This window comes from Ceratotherium simum, chromosome 32 (assembly GCF_057802395.1).
Source record: "Ceratotherium simum simum isolate JZ-2026a chromosome 32, ASM5780239v1, whole genome shotgun sequence".
NCBI classification, from domain to species: Eukaryota; Metazoa; Chordata; class Mammalia; order Perissodactyla; family Rhinocerotidae; genus Ceratotherium; species Ceratotherium simum.
The window spans coordinates 20243970-20266932 of record NC_141931.1 but is presented as its reverse complement, the minus strand read 5'-3'; the positions used below and the strand labels follow the sequence as shown (position 1 = coordinate 20266932).

Here is a 22963-nt window from a genome sequence, read left to right as displayed (position 1 = left end):
ACTATGGTTAAACCATTTCTGGAAATCTGTGTTCAATTCTGGGCACCATATTTTATGTGCGAAATGAAAGAAACTGGACCAAGGCCAAAGAAGAGTAGTCAGACTGGGTAAAGATCTGGAAACCATGTCTTCTCAGGACTGATGGAAAAACTGCATGCTTAGCCTAAACAGCAAAGGCTCCAGTGCTAGGGTGACCTGTAACCTACTGTCCATGCCAAGACACTTGGGAGTGAAAAGGGAGGCTATTATTGATTGCACAGAGATAACGGGTCTAAACTGGACTGTCCTGGGCATGCCTGGATGTGGGGACATGATAACCTGATGATTTAAATTTGTCGATTAAATTTGATAATTTAATGAGAAGGGAGAAGGACTTCGCTTTGATGGGCAGAAATACAATCAATCAGTGGAAGTTCCAGAAGACGCATACGAATTTAACAGAAGGGAGAACTTTCAAGCAACAAGCATCATGTTCAAAACCAAACAGGTTCCCATCATCACTGCAAGTGATCAGGAAGAGGCCAGAAGAGCACCAGCCAGGGATGTTGTAGAAAGGATTACTGAACTCCAGGGAAGGTGGGACAGATACACTCTAAGGTATAAGCCAGAGATATATGTGCACATCTATAGATGAGAATTCCAAGAAAACACACTCATTCTAACACTCATGTGTTTACTCATAACGCTTCCTGTTACAATATTAGATGTGTTTGATGAAACAAATTCACCACATCCACTTACTGCTTCAGCCGACGTTAAAAAATTGAAATACAAACCGGCAGGCACAAACACATTTTTCTAGGTTTTTTTTCCTACCAATTTGCGCTGTATCAATGTGCAATCAAATGTCCTCACTTGAAATGTGATACTGCGTCACCATGTGTCTACTGCTGCTTTGGTATTCATATATTTGATAACCAAGAACCTCAATGACATTTTCTTGGTAACACGAATTTGCCTATTTTGCTCCAATATCTAATTCAATTTGTCATTTTAAATTTAAATTTTTAAATTTTTGCTTATGTTTTTATCAATGGGACGAGACAGCACTATTTGCAACTCTGAGTCTTACATAGTAAGATATCACATTTTTATTGTAAATATTTTACTGACATTAAAATGATATATATGTGTAACTGAAATAGAATAAAGTGACTGTCATAAGAGGCACTTGATCAATATTTTTACATGAATTAATAAATATATATTTAAATAACATATATCCTTATATATCATTTCAAGGGCAATTATGAAATATAGGTCCTATACAACTTAATCTGCATTCAGTGAGATATGTTTTAATTTGCCTATTCTGCAGAAACATACCCCCAAACCCAAGCTGAGGAACATATGCATTCTTTGTAGTTTGTATTATCCACATGAGCACACATCAAATGAGCAGAATTGACATCAATCTGCCATGTGCGGTAGCTGGAGAGTCTTGCCACATAGATAAGAAAGTTTAGGAATGACTTTGCCTTCCCATAAACAATCCTCTTGTGTATTACTATAGTCCTACTCTTCATTACCCCTGGAGATGTGTGGGCCAGAAAATAGTATTATATACCATCTGCAAGTTATTGGAATTCCATCCTTAGAGTATTATATACCATCTGCAAGCTATTGGAATTCCACCCTTAGGTCTTTGGTGGTTCTTGAAACACAGTGAGAGAACGGCCACCTAGGAAAGGGGTATATGGCTCACCAGGCCACCTGCTTTCACAGAACCTGCATGGGATACAACACAGCCACTCATGTCCTATGTGCCCGAGTCCAGGGTCCAAGGTACTCAGATGCCATATCCTCCAGGTTTGGAAGGAAGCACTCCAGCCCAACAGTCAACCCTCCTGAGACTCATGCTTAAATCAGATCCAATTTCCAGTGGCATCACAGCAGAGCAGATCGGAGGGACACAGATGCCCTCCATCTGGAAAGCCGCCATTCCCGCAGGGTGGTCCCAGCTCCAGGAGGCAGCAGTAAGCCCTCACCCCTCCCCTTCCCAATGCCCCAATACAAAGCTGCAGGGAGAGCTTGGAAACCTGCAGAGCTTACAGTAAGGGAAGTTTTTACAGACACCTCCGACATCTGTATGGGGCAGTCAGTCTGGGCTGGATGTTTACATAACCGAGTTCTCTGGACAGGATTCCGCTGGAGCGTCACTGGCAGGGACTTCTTGCACTTGCACGGGCTGCGCTGGCAGCTCCCTGCTTCCATTCATCTTGTCGGAGGTTTCAACACTGGCCTGGCCAGCTGCCCTGTCAACCACCCCCAATGCCTCCTGGAGACCTGCTCCTGGGGCTCCTGATTCTGCTGCCTCAGCGCCACGGACAGGGCAAGTTTCCAGAGCTGATCCACTTGTTCCCCAAAAACACTTAAAACGGGGGGTGGTGCATCAGGCTGGGAAAGAACGGGAAGTGGAGAGGGGTGGAAAGGCGGAGGGAGAGGATTCCAACCAAAGGGGCTTCCTCCCCCCTCCTTTTCACCCCACGTCCACAAGCCTCTCAGTGGAGATGCTGTCACAACAAATAACGCAGTGCCTTAAAACGCAATGGCCATGGCAAATGGGAGATCTAAAAATATCCAGGATGCATATTATTCGTGAGCAGTTACAGAAGTAAAGATGTTATGGTGTATCTGTTAGTCAAATCAAAAACTCTAATTGGACACAGCACAATTTCTCCAAGCTTTCGGCGGGAGGTAATTATTGTGTTGATTACACACAGAAAAATAGGGTGAAACTGGGCCTACTGTTTGGGCTGTTTCCATGAAAGAAGGAAGACGGATGTGTTTTTGCCTGTATCAGAACTGATTAAAGATGGCAGGGTTCCTGAGTCTCCTCTTTCCTTATTGAACCAGTATCACTGGTGTCGAACGGTTTACACGTGTCATTCCAAACCCTTGGGTAACCAAACTTGAGTGTATTTTCATCACATGTTTCAGAAAAGACTTGGAAATGAGTTTGTGATTAGAGAACTGTGTAGGCAAAGCCAAAATTTTAAATCAGAGCAAATATACAAGGCAGGGATAGTGACTACATTTTATATCATTTTTTTTTTTTTTTGGTGAGGAAGATTGGTCCTGAGCTAACATCCATGCCAACCTTCCTCTATTTTGTATGTGGGACACCGCCACAGCATGGCTTGATGAGCAGGGTGTAGGTCCACACCCAGGATCCGAACCCACGAACCCAGGGCAGCTGAAGCGGAACACGTGAACTTAACCGCTACACCACCAGGCTGGCCCCCCATTTTATATCTTCATAGCGTCTAGCATGGAGCTTTAAACACAAGAGTCTAAGTAAATATGATTGATGGAAAAGATGGAGTTACAAATTTTGATTGTGGGGATGGTTTCACAGGTGTAGACATAGGCTAAAACTTATCAAATGGTACACTTTAAATATGTGCAGTTTATTGTATGTCAGTGATATAGCAATAAATCCATTTAAAATAGGAGAGTTAGAGGTATTCAGAAAAGAGACAGACCATTAGGATGACATGGAAAGTTCAATCACACAGCAGCATATCTCAACAGAGTTCTTCCCACTTTGAAGAATTACTTCATTTTTTATATCTTCTATTCTTTTTATTTGAAGTTTGGTGCTTATGATTTTTCTCAGATGTTGTCATATTCAGAACCGAGCCAGGGAGTCTTTAAATATCATCTCTACATGGCTGAGTCCCACTTTGTAGATCCGCCCGGCCCTTTCCCAGGCTTGTATGTGACTATATATAAAACTGCCCACTCAACATCTCCATTTGGATATCCATCCAACATCTCAAATTCAGCATGTCCCAAACAGAATTCCTGACCTATCTTCTCCCCCAAACCCCCTCCACCCACAGCTTCCCCTTCTTGCGTAATGTCAACTCCAGCTTTCCATCACTGTGTTCTGTTCTTTAGGCCCCAAATTTTGGACTTCTCTCTCCATCTCACATCCAACTCAGCAGAAAATCTTGTTGGCTCTCTCTTCAAGTATCCAGACCCTGCACACTTTGTATCATCATCACTTCATCACTTGCCCGATTCTTGCAGTGGCCACCCAACCGATGACCCTGCTGTCACCTCTGGCCACCTTGCAGTCTGGTCCCACACAGCACCCTAACATCCCTGTGCAGCCCAAGTGGGAGCAGGGCGCTCCCAAGCTCCATGCTCTCCAAGGGCCTCATCCTCCCAGGGCAGAAGCCTTCAAGGTTCCCCATGACTCCCACCTCTGTGTCCGCCTCACTAGGTCTGCCCTTCCACGCTCATCTCCTTGCTGTTCCCTACACATCACTCTTCTGCCTCAGGGCCTTTGATGAGCTCTTCCCTCTGCTTGGAATGTTCTCCCCTAGACACGCACAGGGCTCACCTCTTCACATCCTTCAAAGCTTTGCTCAGATATCACCTTCTCACAATGCCTCGTCCGACTCCTGTATTTAAAATAGCAACCTTGCCATACTTCCCACCCTCTGCTCTATTTTTCTTTATAGCAATTACCACCTTCTCGCATACCACAGTCTCGGGTCACTTAACGATGAGGACACGTTCTGAGAAATGTGTCATTAAGTGATTTCGTCGTCGTGCGAACATCACAGCGTATACTTACGCAACCCTAGATGGTACAGCCTACTACACACGTAGGCTAGATGGTACTAATTTTATGGGACCACCATCGTATATGCGGTCCATCGTTGACCGAAATGTCATTATGTGGTGCATGACTGTATATAATTTACTTATTTATTAAGTTTATTGTCTAGCTCTTCCTCTTAGAATGCAAGCTCCCTGAGGGCAAGATTTTTTTTGTCAGTTTTGCTCACTGACACACTGCTGGGACATAAGAGGCACACCAATCAGTCTGTATTGAATGACTGACTGACTGAATGAATGAATGAATGAATGAATTGGGGTGCTCAGGTACTTTCTGCCATTCTGCCAGCTGGGGTTTGCAAGGCTAAGCCTCATATAAAGGACCATAGCTGTGCGGCACCATCCTTAAACTCTTACCTTTTGACACAGACACATGCAGAGAGGGAAGTGCAAGCTGAAAAGCAGAGAGAGGAGAACTGACAGCCAACCAAGGACACCAGACTTAAGCAGGAAAAAATATTTCTAGCTACGTGCAAACAAGCAAAGAAACGAGAAACCATTATGTGACAAATAATTACGCATTTTTGAGCACCTACCAAATGCCAGGCATGATATTAAGTACTACAGAATCAAGGATAAACAAGACATGCCCTTTCTCTTAGAAAGCCAGGGTGAGAGACAAACGTAAACAGGTCCTTCCAATTCACAAGATCAAACTGGAACCACCATCTGGCAAGGGTGCTTTGGGAGAATAAAGGAGGAAGACTCGCTCTGCTTGGAGGAACAGGAGCAGGTAACACTGGAGGTTGGAATTAAAGAATGAGCAGGGGACTCCCAGCAGAGAAGGGGTGGAGGGGCCTCTCAGTCTGAAGGATGAGCATTTGCAAGAGGCTGATGTCCAGAAAAGGTCAAAGGTGCTTGGGGGAAGGCAAGGGTGTGTGTGTATGTGTATGTGTGTGTCTGTGTCTGTGTGTGTGTATAACAGACTGAATGTTTGTGTCCCCCCCAAAATCCACATGCTAAATCCTAGCCCCCACTGTGATGGTGTCTGGAGGTGAGGCCTTCGGGAGGTGATTAGGTCACAGATTGGAGCTCTCATGAACAGGATTAGTAGCCCTATAAAAGAGACCCCGCAGAGCTCCCCTGGCCCTTCACCATGTGTGCACACAGTGAGAAGGCACCAGTTTACAAACCAGGAAGCAGGTCCTCACCAGACACTGAATCTGCCAGCACCTTGATCTTGGACTCCCAGCCTCCAGAACTGTGAGAAATACACGTCTGTTGTTTATAAGCCACTCATTGTGTGGCGTTCTGTTACAGCAGCCTGAGTGGACCGGGACAGTGAGTGAAGCTTACCACAAGAGAAGAAGTTTAAGAAGCAAGAAGCTGCCAGGTTGTGATAGGCCTTTTATCCCACGTTAAGGACTGTGGTCTACAGGGAATGAAGGTGGGAGGGGGGCAGAGAGGGGAGGAGAGGTGATGTGTGTGTGTGTGTGCGTGTCTGTGTCTGTGTGTGCAAGAGAGAGAGAGAGAGAGAGGAAGGTGGAAAAGGATAAGGTGTGATGATTTTATAACAACTCAGGAAAGAAAGAGGAAGCCCTGAACTATGAGTGGGCACCTCACCCCAAAAGAATTTGGGAAGGAAACATATGAACAAGGTGTTGGGGAAATTTACTGTAAAACGCTAGGAGAGCTTAAAACTAGCAATGTAGCAGAGAAGAGCAAGGCGGACGTGGTGAGTCATTAATCATAGGACGATGACCTTTAAGCTGTAGGAGTAAGAGGAACAGGAGTAATCAAAAAACCACAATGGAACTAGCAATAACGAAGGGAGACTCAGCCAAGCGTTTGCTGACTCGGGAACACCATCAGAGGGAGGTTCCTTCGGGGAATCGTATTTAGGGAAAATCGATAAGTAGCCAAACAAAGAATCAGCCATTTCAAAGCCAGTGTGACAGGCAAACCTCTTGCAGCGGGGGTCTGATGAGAAGGGGTGCGGCAATGCTTTATGCTATTTGCATCCTCACCTTCTAGTCCACAGGGACAGCTGCAGCGATGTGAGCCTCCTCACTCCCACCTTTCCTACATACAAACAAGGAGCAAGGATGCTCGCATAACGACTTTTTTATATTTCTAATATAAAACCAAAAGCCACAGTATAAAACTTACATTGATGGAATTTTTCAGTTGGGTTTTGTTATTTCCCTAGGAGTGTGATCACTTTTACTGACAAGAAGAAAAGAAGACTCTAGCTATATAACAAACAGAGGACTGTGTTTTGGAATATTATTCTCTGAGTATTTGGATATCTTTCCAAGTTGGAAGTTACAGCTCTCTGTATCTAAATAGCACAAAATCTCTACTGACTAAGCTACAACCTTAGGAACAGGATGGCAGACAAACTAAATTGTGGTGGGCTTACAGAAACCATATTTTCCACAATAAAGAAAGAAGGAACCACAAACAGATACCAGCTTCTAATTTCTCCATAAAATGACAGACCCTCCACCCTAAGGAGGCAAACGATGCCCATAAGCTGTCCCTGAGGGTTCACTTAAAATATATCCTTGTCCTAGATGTGGCTATAATGTTCTATAAATACTTTGCCTGTTTTACATTTAACGCTTTTATTTTGCTGCCTGTGTGTGCCTGTTTAATCTGCCTCCAGAAGATGGACCATCTCTCATTCTGATTTATTTTATTTAACATCTAGAAGGTTATTAAGTGCTTAAATAATTTTTATGAATATTATGCAAATTGGTATGTTGATTTTTCATGCTACAAGGAAACTCTCCCAGTATTTTCAGAGTGGTCAGGGGGTGGGTACAATGGAAAAAAACTCCCCCAATATTCTAGGCTTATTTCTGCCATAAACTCACTGCATTAACTACCTGGGTGAAATATAAATAAGGAAATAGGAGTTGGAAATCTCCTTAATTAATGGCAATGAATGGGAAGTAACCAAAGAATTTTATACAGTGATTGGATTTCTGCCTTTGTTGTTAAGAAAAAGATGGTTTTACCATTGATTGACACAACCTCGGTAATTCTTGTTTCTGTTCTAGAATTTTTTTCAAGATAAAAGCCCTAAAGGGCTTTCTGATCATTTTTGAAAACTGAAGAATTTTGGAAAGGTACGGTGATAGAATCCATTGGGCAAAGTCAAAATCAAATTTCTTCACCTTCTTCCCTCCCCCAAACAACCCTCATCACATCAATGTTCCAGGACTCACTGGAGACTCCCAGATACAGCAGGATGCCTACCATCCTTAGTAAGCCTTCTCCATTCCCAATAAGGTAAGGATGGCTAGGGTGATGCAGAACCCCTTCTAGAAGGCCAGGTGACGTTTATAAAACATCAGAGCTAACGGTCGTGCGCTTATGCTACTTTCTCTTTATGAAACATTTCAGGATTATAGGTGAGGAGGTACCATTTCTTCCAATCACATCTCCACTTGCACAGCCAGTGGCCTTCTTACACCCAATGTGTTCTAAACCCCTGACAGTTGGCATTGCTGGCCCTCCAGTGACAAAAGTAAGCCAAATGGGGACAAGAGATACAAAGACATGATTTCTAATTCTACAAGAGTCTTCCATATTTTTTGTGTGTTAGGGGTTTCACAGATATTATCTCATTTGCTCCACTGAATGTAACTTTTCTTATAAATAAGAAAACTGAGGCTCAGCGAGATTCAGTAATTCAGAACCCAAGGCCTCACAGCTAGTAGGTAGCAGAGCCAGATGACACCACAGCCCCACTCTGCCTGCCATACCACGTCACATCATATAAATCCTTGTCAGGCGGTAGAGACTCTAGTCTTGGTGCTGCAAAGGAGACCCTGGAGAGGTCCCCGAACACCTGCAAGCATCTCCTCACTTGTGAAAATGATCTCTATACCCCTTTTCATTCCTAAAGCTCCATCCATCTGAAACGTTTGACTTGATTGACAGTCCCCAAGTCTCGTGTGTACCTGGTTCACAGACCGCACTGAACGTTCAGTGTGACCTCCGCTCTTGCCCCTTTGCTGTATTTGAGGTCTCTGCTCTCCTGCCAGGACCTGCAGGCCACATCTGTGCTCCCAGTCACTCTGTAGTTACTCTGTTACATAACACTCAGCCATCCAATAAAAGAGGATTGAGAAGGCAGAACACTGCCCTCCATTGTGCTCAGCCTCAATCTGGTGGTTCTCGTCCTGGGCACCACCCTCCCTTCTTTTGTGCTCTCTCTCTAAGCAACAGAGAAACAAATATTGGATACTTATTGGGGGGAGCCGGTGGGAGCAGAGAAACGGGGAAGCCAGCACTGCACTCCTGGGCTCAGTTTGTAGGTGCATCGCCCAGTTCCAGATGGTTCCATGCTACCCAGTTTCCTAGTTTGGGTTTGTCGCATCTATACACTTCTTCCCAGGCGTGTGGTGAGAGCATAATTGTGCGCTTTATGGTTATGAATGGCACTGCCTGGCAACTCTCCGATGATTCTTTCCATTTGCTGTCATGCATTATCAATCTAATTCCCCATTACATGCCATTTTTTCATGCATTCCTCATGCAGCAAGGACAAAGAAAGGCAAAACCCTGCAAAGACGACTATCACCAGAAGAACAGACTAATTCTGATGGAAATTGTGAAGTTATAGTCTCAAGTTTGGGGGATAGATTTTGGCTAATATGAAGTGAAAGTTATTGTTAAAAGGTTTAGTATCTCGCATCACTTAGTACCAAGACTTTTGGCCTTAAGGTTGGCAAGATATTGCTCACTGCAGAAGAGGGGCCAGACCACTGTAGGGACTAAGAAAAGGCTGGACACAGGAGGAACTAGCAAGTTACATTTTACTTTAGACCACTGGTTTCTCAAGACACCTAAATATACCAATGCTGGAGTATGGTATGATAGATTCGCTCAGTGACTGACTTACTCAAATAGGATCTATCAGAGCTCCCCGTGAACAGAGTGTGAATACAGTGAGCATTAAGTGAACATAAAGTATGCTGTAACCATAGACTGGCAACTAATCACTAATAAGAGAAGAGCAAGAAGGCGCGTGAATGTAGTCGGAGTTTGGGGAGGAGGGTGCGCATGTACTATGTTCTTGACTCGGGACACTTAGTTTCTTCCTGTATTGCATCATGGAATGGCTAGAGCTCCAATTTTAAAAGGCAAAACAAAAAACCAGAAACCACCGCGATAGAGAGCTGGCTTCCTAATAAGCTAGACCCTACACGCTCCATCTCTGAATTAGAGTTGGCTATGCTCGAACATCTGCAGAGGGCTTACTCATTCCAGTTCCAGTTCGTTTTTTCTTGATTATTTGGTGATGATAAGGCCACTGAACTGAACCAGATTCTCCATATTCCTTCCAACAATCACGGCCTTTATTCTTAGCAGTAGTTTCCATCTTCAAAGAGAAAACTATTTCTGTTTGAGTGGAAAACACCTAACTTCTACTAATAAAATTAAGAATTGAACACACACACACACACACACTCATTAGCACCCAAAATAAGCATTCATGCAATTCACTAAACAGTAGCAACAGCTCTGATCATCTTTTGAGAAAGTAAAAGACACACAATGACAGATATTTTTAGGATAACACTACTAGTGGTGGAAGTGGCTGCCTCCAACGCAAGCGTGTGTTTAAACTATTCCTCATAAGAGAAAGACAAGCTGATCCCATGGGACAGAGGAAGGGGTGGCGGCTCATGGATTTCGGGAACTAAAAGGAAACTGCTGTGGAGAGAATTTTTGATACACTGGATTTATGCTGAGTTGGAAACCTTCTTGCAGAAGAAAGTAGTGAAACCAACAGGCCTTGGTGTGCAACGGTGGCTGTGAAGCTCAGAGTTCCAAGAGCTACTGTACCAGCTCTTGAGATTACATGTCCTGGGAACGACAAAAACAAAAATGGAAAATACTACCAAGGTACTTCAGTCTGATTACAGCTAGAATGAATACCACAAGGTAAAATACTCATCCCCAAATAGACTCATCCCCAAAAGATTTGATTTTTGGGGGCCACTTTTCCCAGATTCTATAAGTCTTTGCTCTGCTTATTGTAGGAAAAGTTCAAGTATCTACGTGTCCCACACAACTGATGGACTGATCCACTGTCTTCTTTCTCTGACTTCAACTCCTACTGTTAGGAGACATCCAATATCTTCTCATGTTCCTTTAATTTCATTTTCAGAGAGCAATAGACAGCAGAAATGGGCAAGGTGGAGTGAACAGAGAACCAGTGTCCTGAGACGATAGATCACGAGGGAATACAGGCCCAAGGCACCTGCTCATCCTGTTAAGCTAAGGGAGTTCCTCTTTTGCTCCTCCTTTAGCTCAAGAGGAATTTAGTTTTTAGAATTTAGATCGAATAATCACTGGAAGATCTTTATCCTGTGGCTTCAGAACCTTCCTGAGGTCTCAGAAATCATTTCTAATTGAGACCCTGGAATTTTGCACAATAAATAAACCTAAATAGAGAATTTCTGCCACAAACTTTATTGACACATCAGGTGATATCCCAAAAACAAAAGTTCTGTATTAAAGTCATCGGTGAATCCAGACTTATACATTCTGATACTGTGTAGAGAGTGGTTTAAAATAACTTCATAAGCTATTTAACCGTTATCATGTCTAATGCTCATTTGAACATACTTAACAGGAAATTCTCCAGAAGCTATACTGTTCCTTTTTTTTTCTTTCCTGAGGAAGATCTGCCCCAAGCTAACATCTGTTGCCAATCCTCCTCTTTCTTTTTGCTTGAGGCAGATTGACCTGAGCTAACATCTGTGCCAGTCTTCCTCTATTTTGTAAGTGGGTCGCCACCACAGCACGGCTAACAAGTGATTTAGGTCCACACCCTGGATCCAAACCCACGAACCCGGGCCACCGAAGCAGAGTGTGTCCAGCTTAACCAGTCCACCAGGGGGCCAGTCCCTGTTTCTTATTTTTTTGTAAAAGAAGTATTTACATATGCAAAAATATCTAAGAACAAAGCTTTAGATTTGAAAGTACCCCATCCTACTGTCAGTCCTTCAATGTATCAGGCTAAATGCAACTCTTATAACAGACAAGTATATAGCATGCGAGTAGAACTTTAAGTATTTTACTTACACACGCACAGACATCAGCATCAATAATGCGAGCACAAGTGGTATACTCATGTAGAAAAGTCAGTAATGAACTTTTTTGGAGGAAGTCTCACTCCGCTCCACACTTAACTAACAGACAAAGATAGCACGGACAGTCCCCTCAATAGGTTATTTCCTGAACTTTCATCTCATCACCGCCCTTCCCATCACAAACGGATCACACTTTTTTCATCAACTCATCACGGTTGACACCAGAGCCCTTTCCCTTACAACTCTATCGTACCCAGTATTCTACAGAGCCTTTTTCCAAATTCTAGAACCCAAGCAAGAACTCACTCTTCACTTTTCCTTTGACCTCAGACTGTAACTTTGCTATTACGATAAAACTGAGCACGGTACACACCTGGGACACAGTTCTCACAGATTACGAAATCAGTGACTCACTGAACCTCAAGGGGTCTCAGTTTCCCCAACGACAAGATAATCGTAATGACACTAGCCACCTGCCAGGCTATCAGGGGACTTGGCAACAATGTTACAAATTACAAAGAGGCCCTATGCCACAAATAACAAGTCTGATTACTAAAATTAGTTCAAGATGAGTGACAAAAAGAACACAGTAACAGCAGTGGCAGATCACAGCTTGCTCAGAACAAAAGAGGGTGGAGGGATTTTCTGATCCTCACTTCTACCAACACTGTTCCCCTTTAATACAAGAAGAGTTTAATGTGGTTTTTTTTCTAAAAGGTTAGTTCTGCCTGCACAACTTTGCACATCAGGTGTTAGTTACTTCATTTCAAGTTATCTAGAGGAAACATTCTATTCACTGGCAGGACAATATAGTATTGACTGCAAAGCATGTCCAAATATTATTTCCAATTAAATTAACTGTAGCTATTTAACCTCTCAGGACGAAATGGATTCGAATCTATCTGTGGCAGGACCCCCATTCCTATAGTGCCTTAAATAAACCCAGATTTCACTGGCAGCAGAACGGATCCCTCAGCCAACAGAAGTGGCTCATCCTCTGACACTCTAGGTTGCAAGAGACAAGCGACACTTTTTTTTATCAAGATCAGATTTCTGCTGATCTGCAGGTTTGGTCTTCCGGCCTTGTCCAAGTCAGACTCCAAAGAAACGCGGCCAAATGTAATGAATGAACTTGAAGCAATTTAAAGACCAGAAACAAAACAAATGTGTCCTCCCACACCCCGCCCCACCAAAAGAGCCCCCACTTTGCTACACATTTTAAAGATGCATGCATAGCTAAGTCCTATTGTAGTATAAGGGATAGCTTTTGCCATCCAACTCCTGAGGTACTTTCCAGGGGGTCAGCGGTGGCTTCCCTGGATGAAGTCAGAAGTTTAACTCTGGTGCTCTCCCACACCTCGCAGTCACGCTTTTGGAAAAGGATGAGACTTATCTACAGATGCCAAGGTGGAAGGGGAGTATGAAAAGCTGTTCAAAACTCATTCAGGTAAATACAGATCAAGTCAACTTGTCTAAAAAGACACCTGAGGCTACTCCAAAATGGGCTGTCACCACTGCACAGCTCAGATTTAGAAAGGAGCCTGCCTTAGTATTTTGAGACTCTCTTTCATCAGAAGCTGTGAGGATTCAAACGCAAAGAAGCCAGAACAGCAAGAGCAGCCAATATTGGGATGTTCCATTCATAGGGGAGAAAGAGCATCATCCATTCATAGTGGGGTTAGGGAGTCCTTTAGCGGCAACGGATCGCCTTTCTCAGCCATCCATGCTTCCAGGAGACTGGGCATGGCTGCATCATTCAGAACGAGGGTGTCTATTAAGAAACCACCGCCAGCTATCATTAGAACAGCCATTCCTTCGAAATTTCGCAGAATTTGCTTGAAATCTACTGAGCAGTTACTCTGCTAACAAGGCACCGAGTTCCTCATTACACACGGGCAGACCACACAGCTTTCAAAGTATAGGACTGGTGAATCTTTTCTAAACGCAATATGGACCAACGCCGGGGCAGCTACCTGCAAGACAGCGGCACTGCGTTTGGTCCTTTTGAAATGACCACGTACTAACGGGGGTTTCCTCCTCTTCCTCTCCTCCCCCTTTCTCTCTGCATCAAACTTGCTGCAGCCATTTGGAATGGAACAGAGCAGTCCATTTCAGCAGTCCATTTCAGCAGTCCCGGGCAGCCGGCGATCAGCTGCCGGCCTCCTGCCACCCCTGTGGGAAACGTGCCCTCCTGCACCCAAAGGACAGGCCTCCCCTGCCACTTCCATAAAAATGGGTTGTAAAAAAGTCGCACCTAGGTCTCCCTACAGCAATGCCCTTCCCTTTCTCCCTGGGTAAATTCAGAGAGAGATTGAGGTTCCAAAGGAAAGTGTATGGGGGGGAAGGGGGTAGCAGAAGGGAGTACAGTGTGTGCCACACGTGGGGTGTGCTTGCAAAAATGTCACATCGGCGACATGAAATACTCTACGCCCTCAGTAAAAAAGAAGTGTCACGTCCCTTTGACCAGCCCAGCATTTAAATATGGACCCAGAAGTGCTGCAGAATCCATCGCCTCCCTGCAATCGCGGCTGGGAAACAAAGACACATTACCTTTTACTGGTGGCGCTGCCAGGGAGCCGAGGAACTTCAGCTTTGCAGCGGGCGGATCCACCGAAACCGGCGTCCCATGCGCCCCGGGTGCGCAGGCCCGTGGCCTACCAGGCGGCATCCGCGCCCGGCGCCTCCGCCTCCTCCGCGGCGCCCGCAGCCGCCCCGCCGGTCCCGGCGCGCCCCCGCCGCCGCCGCCCGCGGCTCCGCCGTCAGCCCATCGCCCGCTCGCGCCGAGCCTGGCCGCGCGCCAGGGCGCACAGCCGCCGGCCCGCCCTCGCCCGCGCCCGGCCCGCCGCATGGTGCGGGGCCCCCGCCCGCCTCCCGGCCCTGCGCGGCGGCCCCGGCGCCCAGCGAGCGCGCTCGCCCCGGCGCGGCAGCCGAGGGGCAGGCGGGCCGCGGGAGGCCGCGCGGCCGCGAGGTCCAGCGATCGGCAGGCTCCGGCGAGTCCCGCGCGGCCGAGCGCGCCACCGCCTCCCGCGCCCGCGCCCGCGCCCGCCGCCCGCAGCCGGCCAACAATGAGCGCCCCCGCCCCGCGCGCTCGGCCCGGCGCGGCCCCTCCAAGGCCAGGGGGTGCCGGCTCGCCCCGAGCTGGCCTAGCCTCCAGGTCCCTCGCCGCTGCACCCGCCTCAGGACAAAGTTAGGTCCTGCCAAGCAGGAGAGGCTGTGGGGAGTCAGAGGCGTGCGGGGGGAAGAACAGGGATTCCGAAACGGAGGAGCCCCCCCCCCAAGCAAAACCCACCCGAATCCACCGTGGGAAGCACGCACCTACCCTGTGAGCTGGAGAAAGAGGCTACCTTGGCTGAACTTAGCTGAAGGTGCAGCTCGTATTTCTCAATCGAGTCCAATTTTCTTGAATTTTAATCTCCCCTCAACTCTTTGGAAATGGGAGTTCCTGCGAGATAACCTAGTCATGAGGCTATTGTCAAGGATTCGCAACAATTACTGGGGAAAGGAGACTTGCATTTCAAGAGACCTGGGGGAGGAAATGGGGCGGACGCATTCTCTTTCCAAAAAAGAGAAACAAACTCGGAGAATATCCCTAGCAAGAACAATAACTCAATTCACATTGTATGTCTAAATGTTTATTGCTTCAGGAGCTCAATTTGCCCCAGACACATTTTTTCATGAATTGTCAAAACACAGTGGATAAAATAAAGGGAGACGCAGACAGGAGCACCCGTCTAGCGAGAGTGGAAAAGCTGACTGTCTCAGGAGTAAAATCTTTCTCTAGAATTCGCTCATCGCTGGAATTCCAACATCCATCCACCCAGCCAGCCAGCCAGTCATCCACCCACCCAGCCAGCCAGCCAGCCAGCCAGCCAGCCACCCACCCACCCACTCATCCATCCATCCACCCACCCATCCACCCACACATCCATCCACCCATCCACCCACTCATCCATCCACCCACTCATCCATCCACCCACCCATCCACCCACCCATCCATCTATCCATCCATCCATCCATCCATCCGTCCACTCTTGAAGGGAGAGACCGGTACTCCTCTCACCATAGTGGAAGGAGACCCTGAAAGATCTGGCACCATTATTTCCAGGGCACTGGCCAGAGTGAAAACTTACAAACGTGGTAATAAAAAGAAATCTCGCACATCCTATCTTCCAACTGATCTTTCCAGACACAGGTCTTGTATTCTTTTCTAAAGGTCTCTAGGGAATATTTTTGACAGTTCAAGAAGTCTCCCAATCAATGGAAGGAAAACTCCAGGTACAGTTAGTGTTGGAGAAAAAGGCAAACACCTTTGATAAAGGACTACCTATCTCATTTCCCCTTGTCTGTCGTGATCACATATGTGTGACTGGGGGACTTGACTTGATTATCTGAATCTGAGTAATGGGAAGTCATGTCTGAATGGTATGTTTCTATACTTTGAGAGTCCTTAAGGATCGTTCTTAAGCTCAATTCTTTCATAATGCAATTGAAGCCCATCTCCTTGTGTTCCAACGTCCTCAGAGGGAACATTATTTCTTTGGAAGCAGACTATTTCCAGTGCTGATTTGTTTTGACTGCAGCAGCTGGTAGGGGGTGACAGAGGAAAGGTTCAGACCTCTCATTTCTCTTCCAATATTTAGTTCCCCTCCTTAGAAGAGTCGTTGGATTTCATCTACATCCACCTGCTGCTTTTCCACCATGACCACTGGAATTCTCAATGTGTCCTAAACTGAACTTGTCCTACTGGCAAATCCTCCTCCAGGTTCCCCATCTTACTAAACAGCATCCTCCCCTCATAGGCTGGAAACAGGGATAGAGGGGTCTCTCAATCCCTTTCTTTCTTTCATTCCTCACATTCAAGTTATCACCAAGCCTGTCCTCATAAATAGTTCTGGAAAGTTCCTTGAGGGCAGCCCGTTGTGTGACTTGTTCCAACGGTGCCTGGTGCAGGTTTACCTTTGTTGATGAGTAGCCCCTGCCCCCAGCCTCGTTCAGTCACATCACCTGTCTCCACTCCAGTAGCCTCCTGACGGGACACCAGTCTTGTGTCTCAAATGCATTTTCCACCCCAGCTGGAGTGATGCTCCTAAATCTCAGATCTGACCATAGGACTTCTTGTTTAAACCCGTTCAGGGATTCCCTGGCTCTTAGGAGTAAAGTCCACACTTCTTCAGCTGGCTAGAATGTCCTGAGCACCAGGCCTCCTTATCCATCCAGCCACCCAACCCCACCAGGGTCCCTCTCACTCTCTACCCTCCAGCTACATAACCCTCTTCCAGGTCCCCTATATTCCAGGGTCTCATCCACTTGTCACCCAGCAGCCCGTGACTGTAGAAACCACTCAGATCATGTCACTGCATGGCTTCAAGACTGTCGGTGGCATCTCAGTGCTCCTGAAGCACCTCTCCACCTCCATCACTCGTTAGTCTCCCCGTCCCTCACTATGCTTTGCCACACAGGCCATCTTTGTGCCCTTGAAGGGCTCTTTCCGTCTCTTGGGTCTGGCATTTCTTGTTCCTCCTGCCTGGAATGCTCGGCCACCTTCCCAGCCCCACTCTGCATACCTGGCTCCTTGTCATCCTTCAGGTTTTAGCTCAAACACTGCCTCCCAGATAACATTCCCTGGTCAGCACAGAGGAAATGGCCTCCTCCCACAGAGTTTCTTTGTATCGTTATCTTGTTTATTTCCTTCTTAACACCCACAATGGCTTTTCACAGCTGCCTGTGTGTTAAAGGCATAGACTGATGTTACACTGCCGGGCTTGACTCTTGCCTCGGCCACCTGCTAGCTGTGCAACCTTGGGCAAGTTTCTTAACCTCTCTGTGCCTCAGTTTTCTCATCTATGAAATGGGAATAAAAATACTGCCTACCTCAGAGAGTTGTTATGAGGATTAGATGAATCAGCACATGTGTGTTTTATTGTTTTCCCATGACCTGGGCTAGTTCCTGACACAGGATCTCTTTACCTCCTCAGCCTTTTGTGCTTGGGGCCTAGACTGAGAATGGATAACAATTTAGGGAAGAAATACTTTATTTGAAGAATTTCGATACTGAGAGAAATAGGCCGTGGCAAAACTTGATGAATGAGATAAAATTCAAACTTAAATTGTCTGGAAGTTAATGAAAATATGAAGGAAATGTATTCTCTGTTTCACCAGTGATGATCCTCGGAGTTGAGGGATGACATGCTTTGCCAGTCAGAATTCCGTAATGGTCTGTTTCCGGAAGCACAGCCAATTCCACCACCAAGAATTCAGGCGGTTATTTGCAAAGGGATAAAGAATCAAAGGATGTTTGCAAAGTGTTGGTCCATCGGCCAGCCCTAACACGCAGTTGTGATGAAAGATGATGGAGCGTTTCCATTTTCAGCGCCAGCTTAATACTTTTTGAAGCTCTGACTGAAAAAAGAAACACGGCAGGCTGGTTTCTGGACATTCGCCTCTGTGTTTTGCTAGAGGAGATTCAGAAAGAAGGAGAAAAGTTTTCCTTCTGCCCTTCCAGAGGGCAAGCAGGATTTTGAGACCTGGCTACCTGGGGTTCCCCTTGCCTCTCTCACAGAATTGGGGAGCTTTGTTTGAAAAGAGCTAAATTCACAAAGAGAGAGGGGCTCTGAGGCTTGGAAATGGGGGATGGAGAAAGGGGTAGAGAAGGCAGTAACACCCCGAGAAGAAGGAAGGTGGTGGAGAGACCCATACTCTGTCCATGTAGTGTCTCCAGAGGGCACCGGTCATCTAATGAGGTACTATGTAGACACTGGAGTGTTAGGCATGTCTTAGGCATAGCAAAGGATCTTGGGGTTTGGCCATGAGGGGTGGTGTCTTTGGCTTTAAAATGGACCTCAAGTTCTTGCACGCTGAGCATCTCAGTGGCAACTATGTTGCACTGATGACAAGAGACCCTTTTCCTGTCTTGAGGTACAATGTGAGCTGGGGCAGAGGAAAGAGAGAGCGAATTCCTGCCACCTCAGCCAGCGAGGACATAGTCAGATTTAATTGGGTTTAGAGAAGTAAATTAATGTGATTTTTTTTGTGCCCAAAGTTGTAGAGCAAAAATCATACCCGCTGCACTAATAAAAAGTACCAGGTTCTTAACCCTGGGATCTGAAGTCACAGCTTTCCTAACAAGCTCGAGGCAGTATGTGGGGTGCTTAAGAGAAGATTCCTCAGTGTGGATCTTAGCCAGAGTACCACTGTGGGTGGAGAAAGATGGCCCCCCTCAGGACTTTGTGATTCTGCCTAGCTGAGGACAGATGCCAGCGTGGGACTGGAGCTGAGTCTGGGCTGCCTAGTCCCTTTCTAGGAGCCACTAACATTGCACAGCCCTGGACTCCTGCTCTGAAGGCCCAGTGTGATCTTGAACAAATCTCTTAACTTTTTGGTGTCCATTTCTTCATCATTAAAATGGGCCTGAAAATAATATCTATCTCCAGCCTTATGAAGACTATGGATTCACCACATATTAAGTATTTCCAAAACCATACCACGGATACTAATTGATAGTTACCATTAGTATGAATACATACTCTGTACCAGGCACAGTGCTAAGAACTTTCTAAATATTCTCTAATTGGATCATCTCAAGATTCCTATGAGGTGGAAACTATGTTTATCCTTCTTCTACAGGTGAGGAACCTGGGGTTTTAAAAAGTTTAAGTAACAGGCTGAGGAACTCTGTTCATCAGGTTCGAACAGAGACTCTGAGCTCTTATCTTCCATGCCTGACTGCCATGTACATACAAATGAAATAGATGGGCAGTCAAAGTAGCAGGGCTACAAACTCACGTTGTATACGACTATTAATTAAGGATTGAACCACAGTTGGAGTTGGATGCCACCTGGGAGCTGAGAGGAAGCGGTGTTGTTACATTAGTTCCTAACCTGCAACATATAGACATAGATTTACATTCCTGTCTTGCTAGAGAATAACACTGGCATCTTTCCCTTCCATCCTCCAATCAGATTTCAAGGATAAAGAAAGACCCCTCTGGGGCAGGTTAAAGTGCTTGACTGGTTTTAAGTGAACCCCATTATATTTTTATACCCAATCCTTTTTTCTCCTTACTCCCAGGTCAAGTAAAGGCCAATGCTGAACCACTTCAATCAAAATGAAAGAATTCCATCTCCTCTCGCAGCCTGAGACTAAGTACTTAAAACCGTGGTCCCTGGGGTATATGAAGAAATCATCTAATAGCTGTGTTTTATTTTGTTATTTTTTTATATAGCAATGTCATTTTTTTAAAATAGCTGTAATGTATAATCTTGTTATGTTCTCATTATATCAGATTATTGCTTATTATTTTTTCATGGTTGGGAATCATGGTTTAGACCACTTCAACTCATGGCAACAAAAACCCAGGGCAAGTCTTTCTCAAACACAGACAAGAATCAATCAAAACATCACAAGCTAATTAATGTAATTTGGAGCCCCTGGGAGCAGCTGTATTACAGTGTGCACCATAGTGTAAAATCGGTGTACATTACAAGTACACTCAAGTCCGTAGGTTAACTATCTCACCAACCCCTTTCTGTTTATTTACTCAGAAATATACATTAATAACCATAGTTAACACTTAGTTGGCACTTACCAAGTGCCGGATACTGATTATGTGCTTTACATGCAATAACTCATTTAACCTTCTCAACAGTCCTGTGAGGTTGGTACTATTATTAACCCCATTTAGAGGGAAGGGAATTAAGGCACAGAGAGAGGTTTTATAACCCATCTCAGGTCCTACAGATAATAATTAGGCAACTGCCAATTATCAAACCCCAGGCGATCTGACTTCAGAGTTGGTCTTATTAACCCTCCCTCATCTTACCTTCCAATTGTCAAGTATTTGGTGGCATCGCATCCCTTATCAATAGAGCCCAGCATAGTGTCTATCCGCTGGAACTCCATACTTGTTATTTATTTGTTGGTTCATTGCCTCATTACAAAAGGGAGTTAAGACAGAAACATTCGTGAAATTGAATGGAAAAAGTTTTCAGCAAGAATTCCTCTTTCGGTTGTAACTTCAAATAGTGTGAAGGCTTATGTGCAGCGACACCAATCAATCAATCTCTCAAGCAAGCAATATGATGCCTTGAAACGATGAGCCCGCGCAGGAGAAAGAACCCCAGGATTTAAGCGAACACAGCCCCTTGTGCCCCAGGGAGAAAAGGCAAGTCCGTGTCTTGGAGTTGAGATGGGAATGGAAGCTGTCATCTAGTGATGGCTTGCCATGTGATGATTTCTCCTGCCACCAAATAAAAATCAGACCTACCCCAAATGATAACGGCAAAGAATTCATTGTAATTCTCATGAAAAATAAGGTGAGTTCAGTGTAGCAAATTTCTAGGATTCTGGCTCACCAAATAGGAAGCCGGTTGGCTATTTGTTGAGATGGGAATTGGATACACAAGATGAGAACTCAAAAAGAGATAACTAAGTGGAAAATAAAAAATGTTGGCAATGCCTATACATAGAGGGCATTTAAACCTATGGAAATGGATGAGGTCGTCTAGGAAAGATACTCTAGGGAGAAAACAGGGCTCAGGACCTAGCTGTAAGGCAGTGGTTCTCAGACTTAAGCCAGCATCAGGATCACCTGAAAGTTTTGTCAAAACAGATCACTGGGTCTCTCTTCCCTCATGCCTCCCAGAGTTTCTGATTCCTAGGTCTGGGTTGGGGCATAAGAATTTGCATTTCTAACAAGTTCCCAGGATGTTGATGCTGCTGGTTGCTGAGCACCACTATTCTACCACTTTCTCTTCACTGGGCTCAGGCACCCTGGCCTCCCTGCTGCTGTCCCAACTCCTCAGGCTTGCCCTACCCCAGGGCCTCTGCACTTCCCTCTGCCTGGAATGCACTTCCTCAGATATCACCCACAGTCAAGCCCACACCTTTTTCAGATCCCTGCTCAAATGTCACCTTATTAGTGAGACCTTTTCTGACCGCCTTTTTTTCCTTTTCAGTAGAGAGACATGGAAGGTTTTATTTCTTTTTCATAGCTGTCACTCAATTCTTTAAATGCCAAAAGTCACAGTGATCTATGACCATCTTTCTTAAAAATAGCAACTCCTCCCACACACCCTCCTCCTACGACCCCCCTCCCTAATCCCTTCCCTGTTTTATTTTCCTCTGCTCTCCTTATCACCTCCTAACACCCTATACACCTTATTTACTTGTGTGTCTTGTTTATTATCTATCCCTCCCAGGAGAGCAGGGACTTATGTCCGTTTTGTTTATTGCAAAAAATTGCCTGAGCCTAGAATGGTCCCTGGCACATATTAAATGTTCAACAAATATTCGTTGAAAGATGAATAAAATGAATGAATGAACATTCTCGCATGTAGCATTGTGGTTTTAAGAATTTAGTTCAGATGGAAACCCTTCCTAACTGGTTGCCTCCACATCAAAAATGAAATATGACCATGTTGCTCCATTCTGAAAAGAATCTCCTCCTGCACCAGGGTAAAGCAAAAGGTCCTTGGCAGATACTCATCAGTAGGCACCGGTTGCCAGGCCTGGTGGTCTAGTGGTTAAGAGTCGGGGCTCTTACCACACTGCAGCCCAGGTTCGTTTCCTGGTCTGGGAACCACACTGCCCATCTGTCGGTTGTCATACTACGGCGGCTGTGTGTTGCTGAGATGCTGAAGCTCTGCCACCGGGATTTCCAGCACCAGCAGGGTCACACATGGTGAACATGTTTCAGTGGAGCTTCCAGACTAAGACAGACTAGGAAGAAGGACCTGGCCACCCACTTCCGGAAAAATTGGCCATGAAAACCCTATGAATAGCGACAAAGCAGTGTCTGATACAGCACGGGAAGGTGAGAGGACGGTGCATAAAGACTGAGCAGGGTTCCACTCTGCTGTGCACAGGGGCGCTAGGAGCTGGAGTCGACTCATGACACTGACAGCAACAGGCAGTGGTCAGGGCTGGGACGTGGCAGGGGGCAGACTCTCAGGTGGTCGCTGTTCTCCTCCTTTGCTTACCACCTGGTTATAAGCAGGGCCCCGCTCCCTGTCCAGCCTCACAGCTCACTCTTCCCTGCTGGCTTTTCACTCCCCAGCAAATGAGAAGCTCATGCAAGTCCTTGCCGCTTGCTCACGCTGTACCTCTGCACAGAGGACCTCCCGAGTCCCCTTGACCTGGCTGACTCCCCTTGCTCTTCACCCACAGCTCCAACATCTCATTCTCCCCAAGCCTCCCCAGAGGGCCCCTCTCCAGCGCTCTACAACAGCCCGTGCACATCTCTACGCGGAGCACTTTACTATAACCGTTTCTGCGTATG

At 45.8% G+C, this 22963-nt stretch overlaps 1 protein-coding gene across 4 annotated transcripts in view; it reads right to left on the bottom strand.

Annotated features, from left to right (window-relative positions):
* Window positions 1-22963, bottom strand: part of FRMD4A (FERM domain containing 4A) — a 284467-nt gene that overhangs the window by 202293 nt on the left and 59211 nt on the right. The window contains exon 1 of one of the 4 annotated variants that reach the window (XM_087420814.1): window positions 15007-15128. The exons of 2 other annotated variants lie outside the window; for them this stretch is intronic. The gene's annotated coding sequence lies outside the window, so the exon portion shown is untranslated. Of the gene's footprint in view, window positions 1-14237; window positions 14534-15006; window positions 15129-22963 lie in introns of those variants that run through there. One more of the 4 variants, XM_014783654.2, reaches the window with a different exon arrangement.